Below are 23,878 nucleotides of genomic sequence, written 5' to 3'. Positions count from 1 at the left end.
CGGTTAGCTTCCTAAAAGGCCTCAGACTTCCTCCTAGAATTCCTCCTATGTGTGTTCATTGTACTAAAATTCAGCCTGCAAGTTTCACTGGTGAAACTAGTTTAATATGGGAAATAAATAGTTTAATATAGGAAACAAATATGTGTACATACTGTTACCTTAGTTATTAGGAAAAACTAAAACAAGTTTTTATAAGAACACAATGCTTAAAAGATAGATCACTAAATTTCAGGGGGACTGGAAATACAAGATTCTTGAATTAATTTGTTTTCAAATTGTTAACTAATTCACCATCATAGATTTCAAGCAAATTAGTATTGTCAAAATAGCATTAACCAAAGTAAAAATTATGGACTATATACTTCATACACATTGTGGGACTGCTTAAGTGACATTTATTAAAACTATATTAACAAGGAAAATAATAGAGACATAATAAAATTTTTTAAATAAGGAAATACACAATTAAACATAAAATTGGTGACAATAATGTATAATTCCCCTCAAAGAATAAAACAAAAACCTAGCCATAAAGTATAGAAAAAAATTTTTAATGAACCATGAATGTATTAGATTACTCCAGAGAAAACAGGACCAGTAAGATGGAGATGCATAAGAAAAAGAGAAAGAGAGGAGGTAGGGGAGAGAGATTGAAGGTTAAAGAATTGGCTCACACAATTGTAAAGGCTGACAAGGTCAAAATGTGCAGTGTAGGCTGGAGATGCAGGAAGGAGTGCACACAGCAATTCAAGTCCAAAGAGAGAGTGGAGGAAGAATTCCCTGCATCTTGGGGGACGTCAATCTTTTCTATTAAGGCCTTCAAAGGATTGAATGAGACTCTTCCACATTACTGGGGGTGGGGGTAACCTCTTTTATTCAAAGTCTTCTGATTTAAATGTTAATCTCATCTAAAAATTACCTTCACAGAAACATCTAGAATAATGTTTGGCCAAATACCTGGTTACTGTGACCTAGCCAAGTTGACACATAACATTAACCATAACGGTGACCTGGGGTTGCATACTCTCTAATTTTCTTTCTAAATTATTTCCTATGTTTTCCAAATACCTGATAATGATAATTTACTTTTATGATGGAAAAAGACCTGTAAACGCACTTTAAAACACAGCTCCCTTGGAGTCAGCCCCAAGCCCCAGTGCTCTTCCCGGGGCTCTCAGTGCCCCTTGGAGGGCTCCCACAGCACTTCTCACCTGGGTCCTCTATCACTGCTATCTGTGTCCACCATGTGGCTTCCTCTGCTAAATGTCAAACTCTTAAGAGGTCAGAAGCCCAGTCTTACCCCTTCTTGACTCTCCTTACAGCATGGGAAACTCTTTTCTCAATTAACTGTCCAGTTGGACTGTATTAAAAACTTCAAATATTTCCTTCTTTAGGAGCATCTTCAAAGGAGTTTTAGAAACTAGGATTTTAGTGAACTAAGGAAGATGTGGAGGCAGTGGGAACCTGTGTGAAGGCATTAAGTTCAGCCCCAGGTTATATGCAGACTCCTAGGTGCACACCCTCCTGAGAGGAGTAGTTGTGTGTGAGTGGATGGCACTTGTATACCAGTTTTTAATAAAATCCGATAAATAAGATATTTTTACCTCTGTTAAAATTGCCTAAAAGTTATCAGTACTTTGTTTTCTGAAAATTCCCTTGAGTTTTAATTTGTTGCATATGCTTTATCTTTTTAGTTTTTGCTATATGTAATATTGATACATCTGCTTCACTTATTTCTGGTAGGTTCCTCATGGATGGAATGTCTATAGACTAAACCAATCTTGCTTTGATTTTCATGGTTGGAAATAATTTTCCAAAGATGAAATATGCTGCTCTCAAGACATAATTTAAATGTTACTTAAAATGATGTCAACTGCTTGATATATATACGTATTTAAAATAACATGTGATGAGATTAACTGTAATACTACATTGTGATAAAGAATTTAAATTCCACCATATGTATGAGAAACCTATTTTTGGAACGATAACCAGGGAAGAAAATAAAGATGCACCAAGTATTGTCTGGACCTTAAAAAAATAGCATTAACCAAAACCAGGGCCATGAAACTAAAATTTAAAATTTCTAAGCTACCATTATGTATTACTCAGTACCTATTTCAGTGTTATGAGACAGTTTGATAAGTCTTAAGGGATATATTTTAATGAGCTCTTTTTTTTTAAAAGAACTTCTAATCTTACATTGTTTACTGTAACTTATATATGTTTTAAAACTCATCAGTCACACCTGGCTTTCCTTTTTCTACTAAGGAAGTGATAGTAAAAGTATAAATACTGGGTTAATGTGGGAAACAGTGGGCTTTTGGGTACAAATTGACAGGGAATTATGAGCACAAGCTTGAAATGTTTTGTATAACGAATGTTTATTTTATTCAGTAAACCCTATTTAAGAGACATTTACAAACTATCTACTATGTGCCAGACACTGTTACAGGCAACAAAACAAGAAGGGCAAGGCAGAATTTGATTGCAATTTACATGAAAGCAGTTGCACTGATGATACTATGTCAGAAATAGTGAGTTGTCAACTTTGTTATCAACTAAAACTGAAGAATGAAGAAAACTATATACTACATGTGTTTCAAAGTAAACTGCCTATACATGTTACATTTTTTTGTCTGAAATGATTAGGCTGAAAAATCACTGAAATTATCAACGTGCTTGTGGTGAATCAAGCCTACCCATACATATACACACATATTTGTTTTGATTGGGAATATAATTATGCTCTATTCAGTAAAATTAAAGGATTTTTTTTGTTTAGATAACTTTGTCCAGGTAGTCGCAAAGCAAAAAGTTTTTTTTTTTTTTGCCAACAAATGATTTTTAAATTGGCAATGTAAAATGTTATGTTGAGATTTGGCTAGAACTGAGGTGCAATAATTGTCAATGGCAAATAAACCATATTTTACTCTTGCCAGTGAAAATTGCTTTACCCACCATATGTGTATTCTAAGGAAGATAATTCAAGTTAATTTTGTATTCACTTTAATAATCACTAGAAACTCACTTTGCATTCCAAGAAGCAATCTTTCAAAATGATCTGATTCAAAGCAAACAATTCTCAAGCCACAAAGGTAGGACATACTGGTAGATACCTTCAATAAAAATAATGCAGCATTGGTATTCTTATAGCAAAAGCATTTTGGATTGATAACAGTTTGTTAAGACTTCAAATTCTCAGGTCGGACTGGTAGCCAACTAACCAAATTGATTGTAACTCTGGCATATTGGCTGCTTTTTTATTTCTGTACTTGTTTTCTCAACAAGTAAATGAGTTTACTAAAGCTTAAGAGTGTTAAATAGATTAGATCATCACATCCAAAAACGTATGCTGAACAGTGCATAGTAGGCTTCAAATGTTTACTACCTGTCACAAATTTTTATATCTTCCCCTTTTTTAGAATTTGTAATGCTCTTAAAGGAATCCCAGATGATCAAGATGGATTAATTGATATAATAATCAATTGTTCTAAAAATCACTATTAAAAATGAGCGTATCAGTGTATAAAATGTGTGGTAGCTCTGTTTAGCCGCTGTCCTGTTGCTCACCAAATGTTAAAGGTGGAAGTCTTTCCTCAAGATTTGTAGTAACTGGAATCATGAAAATTTGGAATTTGCATTTTAAATTAACATTGAAATTATTCTAAATTCTTTTTCATAAATAGTTTTATTTCTTTTGAAGGGTAGTGGAGATCTTACAAGAAAGTGAATCTGGGCTGTAGAATGGCTTGCAGATGAACTTGAAAGAAGACTGTACCCTTGCAACCCTCAATACACTTATAGAAATTGGTCTTATCCAGTGCAAAGCAATAAAATATCATCATGTGGTTATTTATTAGGGAGGTCACATAGTGCTAGGATGACACTTGAAAAGGCTTGTGAATTCTGTCCAGAGGAAGTAAAAAAAAAAAAGCCACCAATGGACAGCAAATCGAAATGGAAGAAAATAAAGTAATTTTTTATAGGGCATGTTAATGTGTAAAGAATATGTGTGGCAGTTTGTTGGTTTTAGTGTTTTGTGATGATTGATTTTTTTAAGAAATCAACAGAGCCTAACCTCCTCTGTTCTCATTATTTTGAAGTACTTTCTGCAAAACTATCTAAAAACATATTTAGGATACTCTAAATGTTTTCCTCTAATTGCAGTTTATTTTATCACAGTAAATGAAAAAACATTAAATAAACATGGCAGCATTTAGGATTTAAAAAAAATATCTCACTGGTAGATTGAAAATAAATTTAAGTTGCTTTTATAATCAACCTTTTAATCTCTTTTAAATATTTAAAATTAGGATCCACAAGACCAAGATGCCCCAGATGAGCATCAGTCCCCTGCACCAGAAGATGCCCATTACATACTAAGTCATCTGGATCTCACTATCAGCAGGTAAATAGGAGTTGGAGTATTTTTGTTTTTAATTTTTATCACCCAAACCAATTCTTTGTGCTTTACTTAAACAGCATTTATTTTTCTTAACTGTTTTGTAACTTACTAGTTGTGATGTAACATAATAAGGGATTATCTAGAATAGCTTGCCAGGTTGATAAGGAGGTATTGGATTGAAATAGCATGTTTCTATCTGCCCGCACGGTATTCTCTCTGCCAACTACACAGGCCTTAATTAATAAAATTGTGTGATGTTTTACATTAACATAAAATTGATAGCTATCAAATAAATGTTAAGAAAGGGATGTCTTGATTGGTTTGGCTGCAGTATTGAATTTCATAAATTTTTTTTAAATTAAGTTTTTGATTTTTCAATAGATGGTTCACTGAGAAACACAGATGATCAAATGTTCATTTAAAAATAACAATTTTGGGGACAAGTTTTATGAGGATGGTTCTGAGTTTAAACCACAAACATGACTAATTCAAATCTTTCAAGACTGTAGTTCTTAAATTTAGAATGCCTCAGAATCACCTACAGGCATTTGTTAGAAATAGAGGTTGCTTCGTCCCACCTTCAATATTTTTCACTCAGTCAGAGTGAGTGTATTTGCAACACTTTTCATTTCTAACAAGTTTCCCACTGATGTTGATAGTGTTAATCAAGGACCACACTTGGAGGAACCAATGCTCTTAGCAGAGGCATTGGTGAAAAACAGTGTCAAAACACTTCCTTGATGAGGGGAAAATCATATTATATCATAGCCTCACAGATTTACGTGTAGCTTTTTCTCAAAACACTGTTTATCATAGCAGTACTTGTAGCAATTCAGGAATTGACTTCTAAGTTATTTCTTAATTACTGCATTTTTTAAAGATAAATTCCTAGAAATAGGAGACATATCTGCTTTTAGACAACCTTCAGCTCATGCATTTTAATTGATTGTGATATGTGAGATGTTTAACCTACAGGTCTCTTTCACCCTCAGAGTAATCATGTGCATGGACAGCCATATACAGGGCCTGCAGCACAAACCTTGAACAACTACTAGCAAACTGGTCAACAAGCACAAGAAAATTATGAAGGCAATGAAAAAGTATCCTTATCTCAAGTGAAGGATCAGTGAAACACCCGTATTTAACTGGTTCCTTTAACCACACACTCAGGCTTTACAGTCCAACTTTTTCTGTGTCTGGCTTCTATTTACAGTCCAAACTTTTACTGTGTCTGGCTTGTATTTAAAACTAGAAAAATTGTTTACCACAGAGGGTATATTCACTGTTTCATTTTCAGAAATTTGCTATGAATATATAAGCCAATTTAAGGGAAAGTGTACAGTCTTTTGTAATAAATAGCTGGTACTAATATGTAAATGGCAAAGGGGTATATGGTATATTAATATTTGTTAATTCTTAGGCAAGAAAAAGTTTTGGATTAGGAGTCAACTACAAAAAATAATTTTTCTTACGTCTGCTGCATTCTGCAACCAGTATATCTTCTTCAAAGCAATTGGATCAAAAGAGCTCATCCATATCAATCATGCCAGTAGTATCTTGTTGATTTTTAGTTATTGCAGCTTTGCTAAGGCTGAGAAGTAGCCCTTGAATTAATATGGATAATACTGGAAAAACTGGTATATAACATTGTTTCTGGGTATTTTTCATTGTCCCATTATTCTGTTACTACTTCAATAATTCAAATATGGGTAGTTATGCTAATGGTAACATTTAGCATGTCACACTGTGAGTTTGTGTAGCCACTGAGGACAAAATTACCTGAATGACAGAAATTTACTCCCAAAAGATCTTTTCACCAAGAGTTTTTATGTCTTATGGAAGAAAAAATACAATAAGGGGAGATATGTGACAAACAAGCAGTTTTTAGTTATAGATATTCTTTATTTTCAATGTTTGACAGTACATTCTTTTGATGGGATTAAAAAACATGGAAGTTTTAAAAATTGGAATTTTAAGATATTAAAATAAATATGCAAAACTTTGCTCTGTCAGAATGTATGGAACATAATAGGAAACTGTATTTGATGTGTTTTATTTCTGATAGTGATTATTAGGTGAAGGTTCTAAAATTTTGTCTCCACAGGAGACCAGTGAAGTGGATGTCATCAGAATTCCACAGTGTTTTGAAGCAACATTGCACCAAGATGTCTGGCTGATTTTCTAGTCAGTCACAATTTACTTGAGGCAAGAAATATCCCAGATCCTTTTCCATTCCAAAACTCGATTGTTGTGGAGTTTGAAATATAAACTTCTCAAGTGTAATTCTGAAGTACTGTTTTAGAATAAACATTTGCCTCAGAATTCCAAGAAACTCAAGTTAATGCTCTATTTTAAAAAGAATTGGTAACTCGTGAATGTGTGTAATATTTTGGAACCAGTTTATAAAACAAATATCCCTGCAAAAAAAGATACATCCCATTCTGTACTATTTAATATTTTTCTGTTTTGTTTTATAGAAATTATTTTGCTTAATTCACAAATAGAATTTGGCTTGAGAATAATTTTGTCCTGTGCTTGGCTTTGGTTCTGGTTATTCTTTTGTTCTTAAGGACTACACATTAAAATTAATTATTTGCAAAATATGCATTGGAATAACAATGAGTTCAGTATTTCAAATACATTGTGCTGTTATGCTAAAAACGGATTCATCCTTTGCCCACGTGTATAAGGATTAAGAGGAAAGAAAACTAAGCACTGATACTTCAAAAATTTCCCACATTAAACAGAATCATACTTTTGGCACATTTTTACAGGCAGTTCTTGTTATTTACATTAGTTATATTCTATAAAGTCATTGTGCACACTGAGTTAGCAAACATTGAACCAGTGCTCATAGGGGAAATACAGGGTTAGATCCTATAAACCTCTGATCATATTTTCATCAGCCTATTGATATATTAACTGGTCTTATATTCATATATGCATGAAGACACCTTACTTCATATCCGTTGTTAATCCACATTGAACTCAAGTCTACCAGGCTTATGACTCATCCTTAGTCAATGCTTATCTAAAATGTAATTTCTCCATAAGGCATGACAGAGCCTTCCTATGCTTCAGAATATTAGGCAGCACTTAGTGTTTTGCTTGGGGACCATTAATAGCAAAAGCCCAACAAGAAGCAGGAAGAAAAGGAGTAGAAGTGGCACTCACCAAGAAAAATACATATATATGAAGGTCATTTTCACCTCCCTTAGCTTTGTCTGGGGACATTCATACCAGGCTACTAAAATTTTTGACTGTTTTGTGCACTTCAGTGAATGGCAACACAGTATTGAGTGTGAGGTTAAAAGTGAATTTTACTAACCAGACATATTAGTAAATACAGAATCTACAAATGTTAACTATATTTCTGTGAATTTGATGGTATTTTAATGGACAAGGAGGTTTGGCGGTTTTTTGACATAAAGCGTTTGGAACTGAAAAAGTAGAAATACAAATATAAATGGAAGGTATTATTTCCACTATATATAATCACTACTGTACATAACCAATCTCTTATTTTAGGGTTTCTTTGGTACTACAGAAATATAAAGCCAGAGAGATTCTTTTTTTATACATGTGATTAAAAAAGTATTTTATTGGGATATAATATGTCAAAAGCTGTATTTACTTAATGGTGTACAAGACAGTGACTTTCGGAACAAGTATACACCTGTGAAAACATCACCATCAAGGACATAGATTATATCCATCACCGCCCACAGTAACCTCCCACTGTTTTTCCTTGGTATCATTAATCTACAGTTACATGAGGAACATTATGGTTACTAGACTCCCCCCATCACCAAGTCCCCACAAATCCCATTACAGTCAGTGTCCTTCACCGTAGTAAGATGCTGTAGACTCACTACTTGTCTTCTCTGTGTTTCAACAGCCCTCCCCGTGCCCTGACCATCACATTATACATGCTATTCGTAAGGCCCCCTTTCTTTCCCTCCACTCCCCCTTACCCCTCCCTTCCCACCCATCCTCCCTAGTCCCTTTCCCTTTGGTAACTGTTAGTTCATTCCTGGGTTCTGTGATTCTGCTGTTGTTTTGTTCCTTCAGTTTTTGCTTTGTTCTTATACTCCACATATGAGTGAAATCATTTGGTACTTGTCTTTCTCCGCCTGGCTTAGTTCACTGAGCTTATACCCTCTAGCTCCATCCATGTTGTTGCAAATGGTAGGATTCGTTTCCTTCTTATGGCTGAATAATATTCCATTGTGTATATGTACCACCTCTTCTTTATCCATTCATCTACTTATGGACACTTAGGTTGCTTCCATTTCTTGGCTATTGTAAATAGTGCACAGATAAGACAAGTAGTGATTCTATAGCATCTTACTATGCTGATGGACAGTGTCTTAATAGGGTATGTGGGTGGGCGGACTTGGTGATGGGGAGAGTCTAGTCAGCGTAATGTTCCTCATGTAATTTTAGATTAATCATGCCAAAATAAAAGAAAGTAAAAAAGTTTCTGTTTTTTACTGGCTTACTTGTCAATCGAAATTTAATTTCTCAGTCTTCTCCCTTAGTTACTTATATACAAAAATTAGAACTGCACAAATAATATTTCTTCATGGTTAATTTTTAAAAGTGAATCATAACAATATCTAAACCTAATATTGGTTAAAAAAACACAGAGCAGGAGGCACTTCAATTTGAATTTCAGTGATTAGGGAACATAACTACATATTCAAATAACTAAATTAGAATATCAGAATATGTTTTTCCCCAGTATTTATTAGTATTTTTCCTCTTTCTGCTCACCCATGAGTTACTTTTACTTTATTTGGAAGTTCTATGAATTTCAAATTGAATTTTAAGTACCTGTAATGACCCAGGTTTCCCCCAAGACGACCCCAAGGTTTGATAATTCACTTGAAAGAGTCGTGTTAACTCAATAAGAGCTATGAAATTGGTTCTTGTTTGTAACCTACTTACATAAAAGGCTACAGATTAGAATAAAATCAGCCAGCTGAAAAGACACATGAGGCAGAGTTGTGGGAGTTAAAATTAGGTCAAAGCTCCTAGTTTCCCTCCCTCCATGAAGTTATGGATAATGCTAAGTAGTTCCACTAGCAATGATGTGTAACAGTATGCATAGAGTATTAACAGGAAAGTGCACATAAACTTTAATGCTGAGTTTTTATTGGATCAATCTTTTAGATATGAATCTTGATACTGCAATGTAGGCTCCTCAATAAATCTCACTGTGGTAAGTATCAGCTGAAACCCCAAAACAACAGGAAAACAAAGACAGGTTTTATCAGGGAAGACATTCTGAGGCTTAGAGGCTTACCACTGTGCAGGAGGTAGACCCTTTTCTACACAGCCCACCCTCCAGCTGTTCTACATAAAAACTATTTATATTTTGCTGAGCATCTACATTTAGTCTTGCTTTTGTATAGCATATACAGCAATACATTATCAATATAGATATCCCTAACATTTGAAGGAACCAGTATGGGTGGACGTAGATTTTAAAAAATAAATGCTTCCTTTAAATCCTATTACATAGGTTTTCACATTTCTGTACTAATTTGATTACTAATTTTTCCTTTGACCTGCTAAGTATATCTTCAGATGAACTTTTGTAAAACTATTTAGTATAGATGACTAGTTAACACCATTTCTTCCTCAGCCAGTCATTTTCTGTAATATTAACATGCTAAAGGGACTTCAAATCAGTTTCCCAATACATCTCATCAATTCTAGTACTATATACATAAAGTAGTTAAATCTTATCAACTATGCTGGTATCACATTAAGTAAATATACAATTCAGTTTAATTATAGAACTTATCAGTAAGGATTGCAAAGGCATTACTTGCTATGGCTATGTGACAGAATCAGTGCTTGCTCTTATATCCCATATCATTATGGATAGGCATTATTACAGTTCACTGTGATTTCAGTTTTCTCTGGATATCACTTTCCCAAACCTAGCCCAAAAGTCTAAAAGGGTAGAAGAAATTTTCCCATACCCTACAGCATCATGCTAATCCACTTAAACTTTACTGGTCCTATGTTTTGATTCTTCTGTAAGAACATAAAAATAAATGATTTAACAGTGCTTTCTCAGTAAATGCAGGATATCGTTCAGAATGTCCTTAGCTTGCGTTCTTGCTCTCATGTAGAGTCATTATGAGCAGGAAACTGTCGGGAGCCACAGGCCATAGAAACAATGGTCTCGCCCTTTTCGCCTAGGTCTCTATTTTCTCAAGCCTGCCGTGTTTACGAAAGATCAGTTGACCCAGCTTGCGATTAGACCGATTAGACCGCTGGGATAGAGATTAAGCAGCTGCCGTGATAACATCTCCTCCTTAGTAAAACATTCTGTCTTTCCTCAGTAATCCCCCACCCATGATCTTTTCCAGAGAACATTCTTCAGTTAGGTATCCTAGCAACCTAGATAATCCTTGCCACTTCAGCTGGGGCTGTTTCCCCCTCCTAGCTCCTATATAATCTACCTTGTAAGAATAAACTTTGAGACCTTGATCAGACTTTCGACTTGGTCTCCTTCTTTGTGTCTGGTTTGTCCCTCATCCAGGTTAACTTCCCCTCGAGCCCTTGTTGAACTCCCTGCCAGCCGGGGCAGGAAACAACTAGAAAAACCAACAATTTACAGCTTTATTTTAATGTCAGTTTATAGTGATTTGATAAGAACACAGCCATAGGAGCTCTACTAGTAACCTCATTATTAACCTCTGGTAAGTAATATGACTCCTATATATTTTGTTTTCATCATGTGTAAAATGAACAAATGTGTGAGAGTTAAGAAGTAGTATATTCTAAGAGCCTACACAGTACTTAAGATGAATTCCTACATCTTTTCATTATCGAAATTTTTACTACAAAATTAGCTTGAAGACACAGACACTTCTGTTTTATTTCTACAGAAGCCGCAAACAATAAATTTCATCCCTTGTATTGTTTTCCATCATTATGACAATCATTTTATTTACTCCTGCAAGATCATAACCACGGGGGAATACAGTGCCAAATAGCTAACATTTCCTTTTCCCTAAGGGTCTTAATACTACTACTGTTTTTAGAGAAAGTTTGAAATACCCTGTTAGTCTCCCCTAATTTTTTTCATACCTGAATATTTAATTGATTGCATTTAGCCTTTCAAATAATCACTAGCCATCCTGGAAGCAGCTTCTAGGATGCCAATAGCTAGGTCTTCCATGTGTCTTTTCTGGTAACTTTCCCATCCATCAGTGGTTATTTGTGAAAGGAAATAATTTGTTAACCAGTGAGTTTAAATAGAGGCAAGCCCCTTAGTTAATGTGAACCATTGAACATTAATCAGAAATGAAAGCATAGTTAGGGAAGACTCAGGTATTGACAACACTTAAGGAATTTTTTAATCCTGTATATTACTATCACTAATCCAGATTAAAAGAATAGGTAAGAGCCTTTGAGCATTTCTGAAATGTCAATTTGCTGTAAACACTTTACGTATATTACCTCAGTTCTCAAAGCAGCCTTATTTTGGGGGTGGGTGCTTAATTATTCCAAGTTGTAGGTAAGAGTTAGACTTGAAGAGAATAAAGGTCTCAGTAATATGTGATACAGCAGTGATTTGAATTCATTGCATAGTAAGTTCATTGCATAGTACAAATTTCACCATCCTACGATAATAACAAATCTCAGAGGTAAGTTTTGTATCATGGTTTTTCTCACCCAGGGTGGACTTACTCTTTTCAGTCAAAATAATTATAATCTGTATGTGGAAAATTTGGTCCATAAACATTTATTTTTCTAGTTTCATTTTTTAAAGTGCCCAAAAATGAAGAGCAAATTCACTCTTGGTTCTCATAAGCACCAACAAGAAAATCCTGTTATGTGCAAGCAGGTATGTTAAGCACCAACTCTTTAATAGCTAATACTTTATATAGAGACCATCTAGCTCAACTGATTTCCAACACTGACTGCAGATCAGAATTCTGAGTTTAAAAAATAAATAACAAAGTCCCATCCTGAAACAAACTAAACCTCAAGTTACTTAGGGCTGAGTTTGGGTGCAGTTTGCTTTCAAAGCTCTAAATGTAAAAAATTTTCAGATGCCAGGGCCTATTCTTAAAATATGAGAAAATGTGATTGCCAGATTATCTGTCAACTCAATTTTTTTAAGCTCCCAAGGCATGTTTGAGAACCATGATCTAAAGCTCATACTTCATAAATAGTGTTTTATTATACCACATTATCCTCAGAGTTTCTGAAACAGGAATATGGGAGTAGTTTACTTGGGAGTTTCTGGCTTTGAAGTTTTAGGTTGTTGGCCAGGGATGCAGTCATGTAAACCCTTCACTGAGTTGGAGGAGCCACTTCTTGGAGGTTCAATCACATGGATGTCAAGTTGATGTTCAACATTTGTTGACAGATGATCTTGCTTGCAACCCACATGGAGCTGTCCTAAGGTTTTTCTAAGTGTCCTCAAAACATAGTAACTTCCTTGAAAGAGCAATCCTTGTAAGTCACACCTTGCTACTTTGGCCATATTCTATTTGATAGAAAAATGTTTTCATGTAAAACCTGACTGGGCCACAGTGTACTGAGATATTTGGTCAACTATCTGGTATTTCTAGGTAAGATCAACATTTGAATGGTAAAATGAGTAAAGCAGATTTTTCTGTCTAGGATAGATAACGTTTTCCAATCAACTGAAGACCTGAATAGAGCACAAAGGATAATATGGAATTCCTCCTACCTGTTTGAGCTAGGACACTAGTCCTTTTGGCTTTTGGAATCACAGTGAAAATCAGGTCTTCCTGGGTCTCAAGATCAAGGCTGCTGGCTTTCATACTGTGAATTGAGCCACTGGGTCTACACCTTGCTGTATGCAGATAATAGGGCTTGTCAAACTCCATAATTTTGGGAAAAGTAATTCCTTATAGTAATTCTCTTTGCATAAACACATATATACATTCATGTATATTGTTTCTGTTTCTCTGAAGAACTCTAAATAAAAGGAAATCACAGGTCCATCCTACATTAAAGGTAACAATTGCAAATTTTTCCAACTATCTTACACATCATGCTAACAGGTAAGCTTTTTATCTCCATAATTTTTAAAAATTGCAACAGCAATCAGACCACATGCCTTTTAATCAGAATTAAAAGGCATCCATATTGTTATGGAAGAAGTTTAACTGTCACTGTTTGCAGATGACATGATATTGTACATAAAAAACCCTAAAGAATCCACTCCATAATTACTAAATGTAATACCTGAATTCAAAGTTTAAGGATACAAAAGTAATACACAGAAATCTGTTGCATTGCTATACACTAGTGATGAACAGGCATAAAGAGAAATCAAGAAAACAATTCCATTCACAACTGTATCAAAAAGAAAAAATACCTAGGAATAAACCTATCCATGGAAGAGAAGACCTTGTGGGTAAAATTGCAATATTTCCAGAATGTCTCACCTGGCTTTGGTGCATTCGAATACCCTCAGGGCTGGAGAGAAATTCATCTCCTTGTCAGTGGGTAATTACCTGGGCAACCATGAGTGTATGAACCTGAGAGGTTAGGGGAAAGAGTTTGCTTGGTTGCTTCTTCCAGAGCAAGGGAAAGAGATGGTGCTGGACTGTAGTTTGTAAGCAATAAACAGATTTTAAACTTTATTTATCCCTTTGATCTCAGTTTTTAGAGATACTTTGCCCTGGGATTTCCTCCCCGTGGACTTACAGACATACACAATGAAAACTACAAGACACCCCTGAGAGAAATGAAAGAAGATACCAATAAATGGAAGCACATGCTGTGTTCAAGGATAGAATTAAAATAGTCAAAATGGCCATCCGGCCTATAACAATCTGCAGATTAAATGCCATCCCTACCAAAATAGCAACAGCATTCCACAATGAGCTAGAGCAAATAGTTCTAAAGTTCATATGGAATACAAAAGACCCCAAATACCCAAAGCAATCCTGAGAAGGAAGAATAAAGCTGGGGAAATTATGCTCCCCAACTTCCAGCTCTATTACAAAGCCATGGTAACCAAGAGAATTTGGTCCTGGCATAAGAACAGACACATAGACCAATGGAACAGGCTAGGCAGTCCAGATACAAAACCAAGCAAATATGGTCAATTAATATACGATAAAGGAACCATGGATATACAAAGAAGAAATGGCTGCCTCTTCAACAGCTAGTGTTGACAAAAGTGGGCAGCTACATGAAAGAGAATGAAACTGGATTATTGTCTAACCCCATACACAAAACAAAACTCAAAATGGATCAAATACCTGAATATAAGACATGAAACCATAAAACTCTTAGAAGAAAACATATGCAAACATCTCTTAAATATAAACAACTTTTTCCTGAAAGCATTTCCTCAGGCAAGGAAAACAAAAGCAAAAATGAACAATTGGGACTACATCAAGCTAAAAACCTTCTGTACAGTAATGGACACTCTCCATAGAACAAAAAGACATCCTACCGTATGAGAGAATATATTTGTAAAAGATATCTGACAATGGGTTAATATCCAAAATATTGAAGAACTCACACACCTCAAACACCCAATAGAGCAAATAACTCTATTAAAAAATAGACATAGGACATGAACAGACACTTCTCCAAAGAAGACATTCAGATGGCCAAAAGGCACATGAAAAGGTGCTCCACGTCACTAATCATCAGGGTAATGCAAATTAAAACCACAAGGAGATATCACCTCACACCAGTTAAGATGGCCAAAACAGAGAAGATTAGGTGGGGTAGGAGGAGGGTCCATGCTTAATAAACTGAGGATTTACTGGACGGAACAATGTCAGACGGATTTCTTTGTTGCAGAGCTTTGCAGAATCTTTAATATGTTCATTCAGTCTTCAAAGATCATTACAATGTGCATTACTTATATGGCCAAGGAAGGCTTGCTTTAATGAGTACCTTGCACTTTTGGAAATGTCCCTCTAGACGAACAATCACTTCCATAACTATTGTTATGATTATAAGGGAAGTCAAACTACTACTCTTTATCGAAATGTCATCTTTAAAGACGTAAGAACAAGGATCTGCATCTTCCCATCTTTCCTCCCTTAATTTGGCTTTGTAGTTCCATTCCAAGTAATACATTATTAGTGATCATAAAAGATTGCACGTAGGGCACTTACCACTTCACAGTGAACTTCCCCCCTTCCTCTTTCTGCTCTCAACACATCCTACTCATTAAAGAACTAGAAAGATCTATATTCTCATCTCCATATTAAAAGGATGCAAAAAAAATGAATCCCATAGAAACTGAGCTTCAAAGTCACACTCAGTCAGTGACTGAGCTGGTTCTGGAGAACAAGCTTCCCAACTCTGGACTATACCCATGGCAAAGCCTGTCCCTCTTCTGTCATCACTGGTCCTTCCCTCCCTATCAGCTGCTGCATTTATCTCACTGTGCATCGGAAAGTGGGTGGTAATGCTGTGGACTCCTTTCTGGCTCGATTTGGGCCTTTTCTTTCATCTGCTAATTGAATTATGCACTTCTCTTATAGGAGAGCAGAATCTTCAAAAGGGGCGGAAAAAGACTAGGAACAACAAATGCTGATGAGGATGTGGAGAAAGGGAACCCTCCTAGAGTGCTGGTAGGAAGGTAAACTAGTTCAACCATTGTAGAAAGCAATATGGAGGTTCCTCAAAAATCATAAAATAGAAATACCATCTGACCCAGAAATTCCACTCCTAGAAATTTACACTAGGAATGGAGGATCTCAGATTCAAAAAGATATGCACCCGTATTTTTATTGCAGCACTATTTACAGTAGTCAAGATAGGGAAGCAAACTAAGTTTCCATCAGTAGATGAATGGATAAAGAAGAGGTGGTACATATACACAATGGAATATAATTCAGCTATAGGAAACAAACAAATCCTACCATTTGCAACAACATGGATGGAGCTAGAAGGTATAATGCTCAGTGAAATAAGTCAGACAGAGAAAGACAAGTGCCAAATGATTTCCCTCAATTGTGGAGCAGAGCAATGAAGCAAAACTGAAGGAACAAAATACCAGGATACTTGTAGACTCCAACAAGGGACTAGTAGTTACCAAAGGGTAGGGGTGTGGAAGGGTTGGTGGGGAAGGAGAGAGAAGCTGATTGTGTTGTATCATGATTGGTGCACATGGTGTCTGTGTGGAGTCACAGGGAAGACAGTGTAGCTCAAGAAGACAAATAGGGAGTCTGTGGCATCTTACTACATTGATGCACAGTGACTGCAATTGGATAAGGGGGGTCGACTCAATAAGAGTGAATGTAATAACCACGTTTTCCATGTGAAAGCTTCATAAGAATGTATATCAATGATACCTTAATAAAAAATAATAATAAATAAATAAAATTAAAACAAGAAATTTACTGCTCTGGTCACCTCCCAGGAGAGCAGCTTGGTTTGAGAACATATCAATTAAAACTACCTGCCCAGCTCCGCAAGTTGGGCTAAGTTATTGTCTGCTAAAGAGTACATAAAGAATCTTACTTCTTATTTTCCTGAATGGTAAAATGCAATTTTATCTTTAAGAAGGAATCCTTCTTGTATTTCACTATGGTGTTTACAGCTGGGCCTGCATGCTAAATTCAATGCAAAGGTTTCAAATTACTTGATAAGGGCTAAAGGAGAAAAAACAGCTTATAGATAGGTTAATAAGATCTGGGCCTGCATGTTTAACAGAATAAAGACATGGGCTATGGTTGACATACGTTCCTTTATCTCGGTAACATTCAAACATTGCAGGCCAAGTTACTCCTGGGTTGTTGAGCTTTAAGTGAGCAACTCATTAACTCTGAGTCTTTTTTAGTGGGCTTTCCTGGACTTTTTCCTCTTTCCACCCCACTCATATCTATTTTCCTAACACGTATAAGCAATCATCCATTTTGGCTCACCCATGTCTCTGGGAACTCAACTGCAAAAAGGGTCTCCACCAAACCTCCCAATCCAGGTATATACCCTTGATCGCCCCACCTTGTAATCAGCTATTGATATGGAAATGTACTACTTTTCTCCACCCTTGGAAACACTACTGATATGGAGATGTACAAAGGCCAGGCAAGAGATTCTGGAAATACTGCAATTTGACCCACATTTATGTCTGTTGTTAGGGCTAATTTTCACATACATACATAAGACCTGTCAGAAACATAGCTTTGAGACAGGAATGGTGGGTGTAGTCAGAGTAGGGTGAGGGCCTCCGGGAAAAGCAGGGTGGAATATTTACAGTCAGAGCCATGTAACAATGGGCAAAGAAGTTCCTACTGAAAGTTTGTGCTAAGCACTTTGCAAATTCAAGATCACACTAATTCTCTAGGGTAAAGATACAGACATCTTCAGTGAGATCAGTGAAAGGTCAAATGGCCAGGAGCAACTTGGCCTTGAATGTTTGAGTGTTCTGCAAGGGTATCTGCATAACCCAGGACTCTGCTGTCAGACCTAGCAATCAGACTATGTCCCAGCCCACCTTTAGGACAGGGCAGGTGATGCAATCCCACATCCCTAAGTTTCTTTCATGTTCTCGAAAAATCCTCAACTGCCTATAAAACCCCCTAGACAATGCACCACTATGGACTCTCTTGTCCTCTCCTGGTGTGAGCCGAGAGCTCTGTCCTTTCACTTTATCTCTAAATAAAAGCCTGTACCTTGCTCTACTTCCTTGAGTGTTTGTGAAGCTCATTCTTCGGCTTCGTCATCAAGAACCCCTGCATCATCTTCTAAGTCTCAGACTCACATTTTGTTCTACTCTAAATGAAAAGGAAATGATGCGAATACACCTCCCTAGTGCTCCATAGCATGAACTCACCAATCTCAGAGTTCAAAAAGGTCCTTAATATTAGGAAGATTAGTTTCTCAGGAAAGCATTTTGCAAATTTGTGTAATCTGGTTTTCACGATGACTGACAAGTGCCACTGGCCACGGTTAGCAAAGGGTCAGGCATGTCCTATGTCCTGAAATGCAGTGAACAGTTAGTTCTTTACAATCTTTCACATGGGTGAAAATGCAAAAACCCTTTCTGTCAGAACTCTGCTTTTCATATAAATACAAAGTATTTTGACTAGTCTCAACATATTAGGATATTTTTAGGAATAGGAATGCCATATAATTGTAAATACATATTTCCACCATTTTGGAAAACATTAGCTCTGTTTACATAAGCAATTATGAACACATTGTATTTGTATATGTGGACATTTACATATTAAATAATTTTTATGTATATTCCTTTTATTTTGTTGTGTTAGATCATTTTGGGGAGGAAATGCATTAGGGAATTTAGTTTATATCATACCTTTTAATCATATTTATGCATTAAGTTCACAATGGTAAGTGTCCTGGTTTTTTACTTGCTGAAAAAACGTTTATGTAAGCTAGCTTTCCAGCTAGAAGTTGAAAAAGCAGTAAAGAAACTTGATCCAGTCACATTTGAGTGTTTTAAAACTGAAAAAGCAGAAATATCTTTTATGTGACAAATTTTTTGAGAATGTAATATGAATCCCAGCAGCAGGACACCCATGGAGGATGGTGCAGAACCTTGCATATTTAATTGTTTCCCTAAGAGGAATGTTAGTGCATTTCTTACACAGAAGCTGTTGCTCACTTGAATGTTCTCTTTCATTTGAGGGGCCTATGGCGCTAAATCTGAACTAAGGAACCTAAGAGAGAAGTGATTCTTCTGACAACAGTTGCTCACTTCCTTCCATTCCAAGCCTATGTGGACAAGCACAGTTCTTTCAGCAGGTGGATTATGCCCATCCAAACAGCACTAAAGCCGTTGGGCCCCAAGAGTATCATCCACAACCTCCAGGGCCCAGTGGCTTTGGACAGCAGTGCAGCAGTAGAAGCTACAGAGCCTACACCACCGGAGAAAAACGAAATGCCTCCTGCCAAGAGGAAGGAGAGGAGGAGATGGGATGGCACTTTACCTAATCGTCATTCACCTTAAAGTAGTTTCATTGTCCACTCACGAAATAACGGGTGGCCCCCAGAGCATGGGTTACCTCTCGGCCGCTGCGAAAGCAGAGAGGCCTTGGGTTCCTGCCCAAGACCCCAGCATCCTAAACCATTCAGACGGGCAGCTTCCCACAGCCAGCTGGAATAACCCCTCCGATGTTCCTCAACCTGAACATCCTCTGCAGACTCTACCCACAACGTCTTTTCTTTCCCCTCCCAGAGTATTCTACTCAAGCCACTGTTGACTTCTGCACAAACTGGCCACGCACCCGACGACACCTGAGGTCACATGAATCAAACGTTATTTGGGTGTTTTTTCTGTATTTTTTAATTAAGGTATTATTGATAGACACTCTTACTTAGGTTTCACATTCACATGAAAAACAGTGTGGTTACTACATTTACCTCTATTATCAAGTCACCACCCATACCCCAGTGCTGTCCAGTCACTGTCCATCAGCACAGCAAGATGCCACAGATTCACTGTGTGCCTTCTCTGTCCTACGCTGTTCTCCCGGTGATCCCCTCACACAGTGCGTACTATGGATATTTTAATAGTCTTGCATAGGAAAAACTTCCCAAAGGCAAACGAGGGCTAGTAAAAACGTAAACATTTTGTGTGAATTCTGACTACTGGAAGGGAAAAGGAAAAGAGCGCTAGCTCAGTAAAGAAGGAAACCTACGAAAACACGGAGGAGAAGAGGAGTTAAAGGGGATTTGGCACTACGTTTAAGCTCTCGCGATAGTTCGAAGAATGACCGCTTATTCTCAGCTCCCAAGAAGTCCAAGACGTTGCGGAAGGACGGAAGAAATAAAGCTCTCGCGAGTTCTGAGAGCTTTAGGGAAACGCGATTAACCAGAAGACCCTAACGCGATTTAGTCATTTATACGTAAGAGGGGTGGTGCCGGGAGAACGTAAGAGGAATACACAGAACGGACAACGCTGGACCGAAGGTGGAAAGCTCCGGTTTCTTGGTTCGCTTCTGGCATGAGTGAGCTTGAGCGGGTCCACCAGCAGGTAAGGAGAAATGTGCCTTCTGGGCTGTTTGCGTGCTCCCCCTTCCCTGCTTAAGGTAGCCTATGGCGTAATGGAAACTAGACGCCTTGAAGGAAACTGTGGCTTGAGGTGAGTGGGAGTCTAGGCGGTGAGAAAACCCTATTAAGCTTGTGCAGAGGCGGCGGCAGTATTTCCGGCTTTCACTGTTACTAGGGTCAGGCTCGACTCAGGTATCTTACCCGGCTGCCCACAGTGGCGGCTTCTGTATGTGTGCGCGTGCAGTCTCCCAGAGGTGCACGTGTGCTGCGATAACTAATTAGTAAATGGATGGAAGTACGCGAAAGGGTACGAGAGGCTTGGTTGTCATTGGTCGGCCTTGATTAAAGCTTGGAAGTGTCGTTGGTGTGCGCATGAGAGTAGTTGGCGGCCGCGGAATGTGAGAGCGTCGGGAAGGAGTGAGGCCGTCTCTTAGCGGTAATGGCGGCGGCCGCTTTGTTTAGGCTGTTTGGCTGTGCCTCGCTGTTGTCGGGTAACAAGCCTCAGGCCCACCCGATCTGGGTCGGTGGGAGCGGGGTCGCCGAATGACTGACTACAAAATAAACTATGAAACGGTTATTTAGTTTTGTCTCGCGGGCCTTCTGCCTCCTTGTAATAGCCGGGTGCTGCCGATAACGAGGCCGCGTTTCGGTAGTGGAAAGTTTTGTGATGCAGGAGAGCCGGAAGAGTCACTAGAGGAGGGAACAATGGCCTCTGTGTGCCTCCCTTAACCGGTGACTGGGGGTAATGGAAGCTGGACGCAGGCTGGAAGACTCTTGGGAAGTTAGGAAGCTAGTACTGCCCTGCTCCCTCTCCTAAATCAGTGAAGTCGCGGGATGACTGTTTAGCCGTGGGCCGTGCGTATTTGCGGAGTGGTACAATGTGGTGTTCATGTTCTTCTGTTAATCGTTCAACTTTGGGGTTAATGAGACAAAAAGTACTCGGACAGTAGATCAGCTGAGTAGATAAGGTTTTTGTTACTGACTTTATTGTGCCTAAGGAGAGAAACCTTGAAATAGTCAAAGCTAAGGATTTCCCTAATTAAGCAGAATAAATTTTTCGCCAAACTACTGGGAATGGGGGAAAGGATACGTAGTCTGAGTAGCCAGGAGAGCTACTCTATTTCATTTTTCTCTATTTTCTCCAGAGAAACAGTAAATGAGTCGTTTTGCACTTTCAAGGCACACCTTATGTCTTCCATATTTAGTAGAAGGAATTTATAGAGCATAACTTTTTACACAAACTGACGAACTCCTACTAAATTGTGCAAGAATCTTAATGACACTAATTGTTCCTAAATTTTAGTTACATGTATATTTAAGGGATTTGATAGATCTCACCGCTTGCTTTTATGAGGATGTTTTCCTGCTAATGATGCGTTATGTTAAAAGCCTGCAATTTTATGAGATTTGACGTGTTTAAAAGAGCACAAAAGTTGAAAATAAATCTAGAGCAAAGGCATTCACACTTGTAAAATTACCTGTGCAAATGGAATCTGTTTAACTCGAAAAACTGCACCCCGCAGCTCATTAGAATTAAGTAGTAAACAAATTCGTCCAGGAAAAGTTGTGATAATTAAGATTTAATGCCTTAATGTTGACCCTTGGTGTAATTTGGTAACGTTATCTTAAACTTTTACTCCAGTGTTTATAAACGTTATTGTGTTAGTAACATTTGGTGACAATGCTGTTTGCTCTTCGTGGGTTGTTTTTTCTTTTGGTGTATATAACTGTTCTGCTTCTAAATAGAACTTAATTAAGCTTCTTTGGTTAGTTACAGTGCAACAAAGCGGAATAACCATTTTCTATGGTGTTGAAATCTCACCAGTGTGTTGGCAGGTAGGAACTGAGATTGAAGACAGACTTTTACAAGAATGAAATGTCAGTTGTGCCACACTATAATCCCTGCAATGCGAGAAATAACTGCTTTTCAGTTGAATGATCCAGTGTTAGTAAAGTGCCACAATGCTTAACTGCCAGTTGGTGATGAGGGGTGGGTTTCTGCTTAGGGATTAACCGAATTGAATAGTTGATCAGTCTTGAGATAGGGTTATTTAAGGAGATTTCAAATTGTGCTAAACGTTTTTTGGGTAGATGTTTTTAGGCTTAAAAGAATACCAAGCAGAAAACCAGTGGCTTTGAGAAATGATTAACGATTTAGTTTGATAATTAAAGATCTTTTAGTAAGGAAAATTTTTGCAGGGAAAATTGCTTTAAATGAAGGTGTTTGAACTATCTGTAGTGGGGTGCTGGCGTCCTGCCTCTTGCATTTGTCCTTTGTAGGGTTTATAAGTAATTTTTAGTATCTTTGGTGACAGTAACTACATTTTTCTTGGTGAGTAGTTCATAATGGGTATAAGTATTGAATCACTATGTTGTACAGTTGCAACCAGTAGTATATTGTGTATCAACTATACTTAAGATTTTTAACAGCTGCAGACAGGGCAGCTAGCCTATATATAGGGTTAAAGGGAATGTAAGTCTTGAGATTTGTATTTTGTTTGTAATGCTATCTATACTTGATTTTTACCTTAGTAGTGTAGTAATGCGTGTGTCAGCATGTGAAGTTTTAATATCTTATCTTTCAGTTTGCTGGTCTAGACCTGAAATCCTCTGATAATCAAAGTGAAGGAGGAATTACAACAAGCAGTAAGTAATTTTTTTCTCTCTAAAATCTTCATTAGCTTAATGTTCACATGTCATTGTTTTTGCTAATTTTAATTGAAGCTTTTTTCCCTTCTGTTTTCCACATGAATTACTTTGACAGGCCTGGACAGTAAGAGACTTGTGGTTCTTTTTGAGTGGTAACTTGGTTTAGAAGAAAATTAATGTAGTACCAATACATTTTTATTGTTGTTTCCTGGGCAAGCAGGAAGGAGGTGGAAGACATGTTCTATCTGTGAAATTACCTGAACTGTTACCATATTGTACAGAACCTGTATTTGTTTATGTGTTAAAGTTACTGCCATTTATTTCCCATGAAGAATCTGAGACAAATAGAACTAGGCTGTATGGGTTGTTAGGTGGTAGTGAGAATTTAAAATGTCAGCTGTATGGTGGGGACTTGGTGCTGGGAATCTAGTAACCACCATGTTGCTCATGTAATTATCTGACACCAAAATAAAACAAATAAAATGTCAGCTGTATTAAATTCTTTAAAATGTTTCTACATCTTTTTGTTAGCTCTTGAAATATTTTGTTCTTTGGGGGAGCAGAGTTGGCTTGATTTCCTGTTTTGAGGACTTCATAGACATTACTGTTTGGGTAGGGAGAGGAATTGGTGGTGGTTTATCATTTGGCAGCTGATCTCACCTTGGGCTCAGGCTTGCAGGAAAGCAGTGGATACCCTTCAAAAAACTTCTTTAACTATATGGTTAGTTCAGGTAATGTTATTTGCCATTATATGGATAATTTAATTCTAACGGTTTGGGATACTTAATTCAGTCGGAAAGTTAGAGATTAAAATTTGAGTTTTAA

The 23,878-nt window shown here is 37.2% G+C and overlaps 1 pseudogene; it reads right to left on the bottom strand.

The window, feature by feature from the left end:
• LOC130682188 (regulator of nonsense transcripts 3B-like) overlaps window positions 1–20,778 on the bottom strand; it is a 48,716-nt pseudogene extending 27,938 nt beyond the window's left edge.
• Between the last annotated feature and the right edge of the window lie 3,100 nt (window positions 20,779–23,878).

The sequence above is a fragment of the Manis pentadactyla genome, chromosome Y (genome assembly GCF_030020395.1).
Source record: "Manis pentadactyla isolate mManPen7 chromosome Y, mManPen7.hap1, whole genome shotgun sequence".
Lineage (NCBI taxonomy): Eukaryota > Metazoa > Chordata > Mammalia > Pholidota > Manidae > Manis > Manis pentadactyla.
This window is presented reverse-complemented; position numbering and strand designations above follow the sequence as displayed.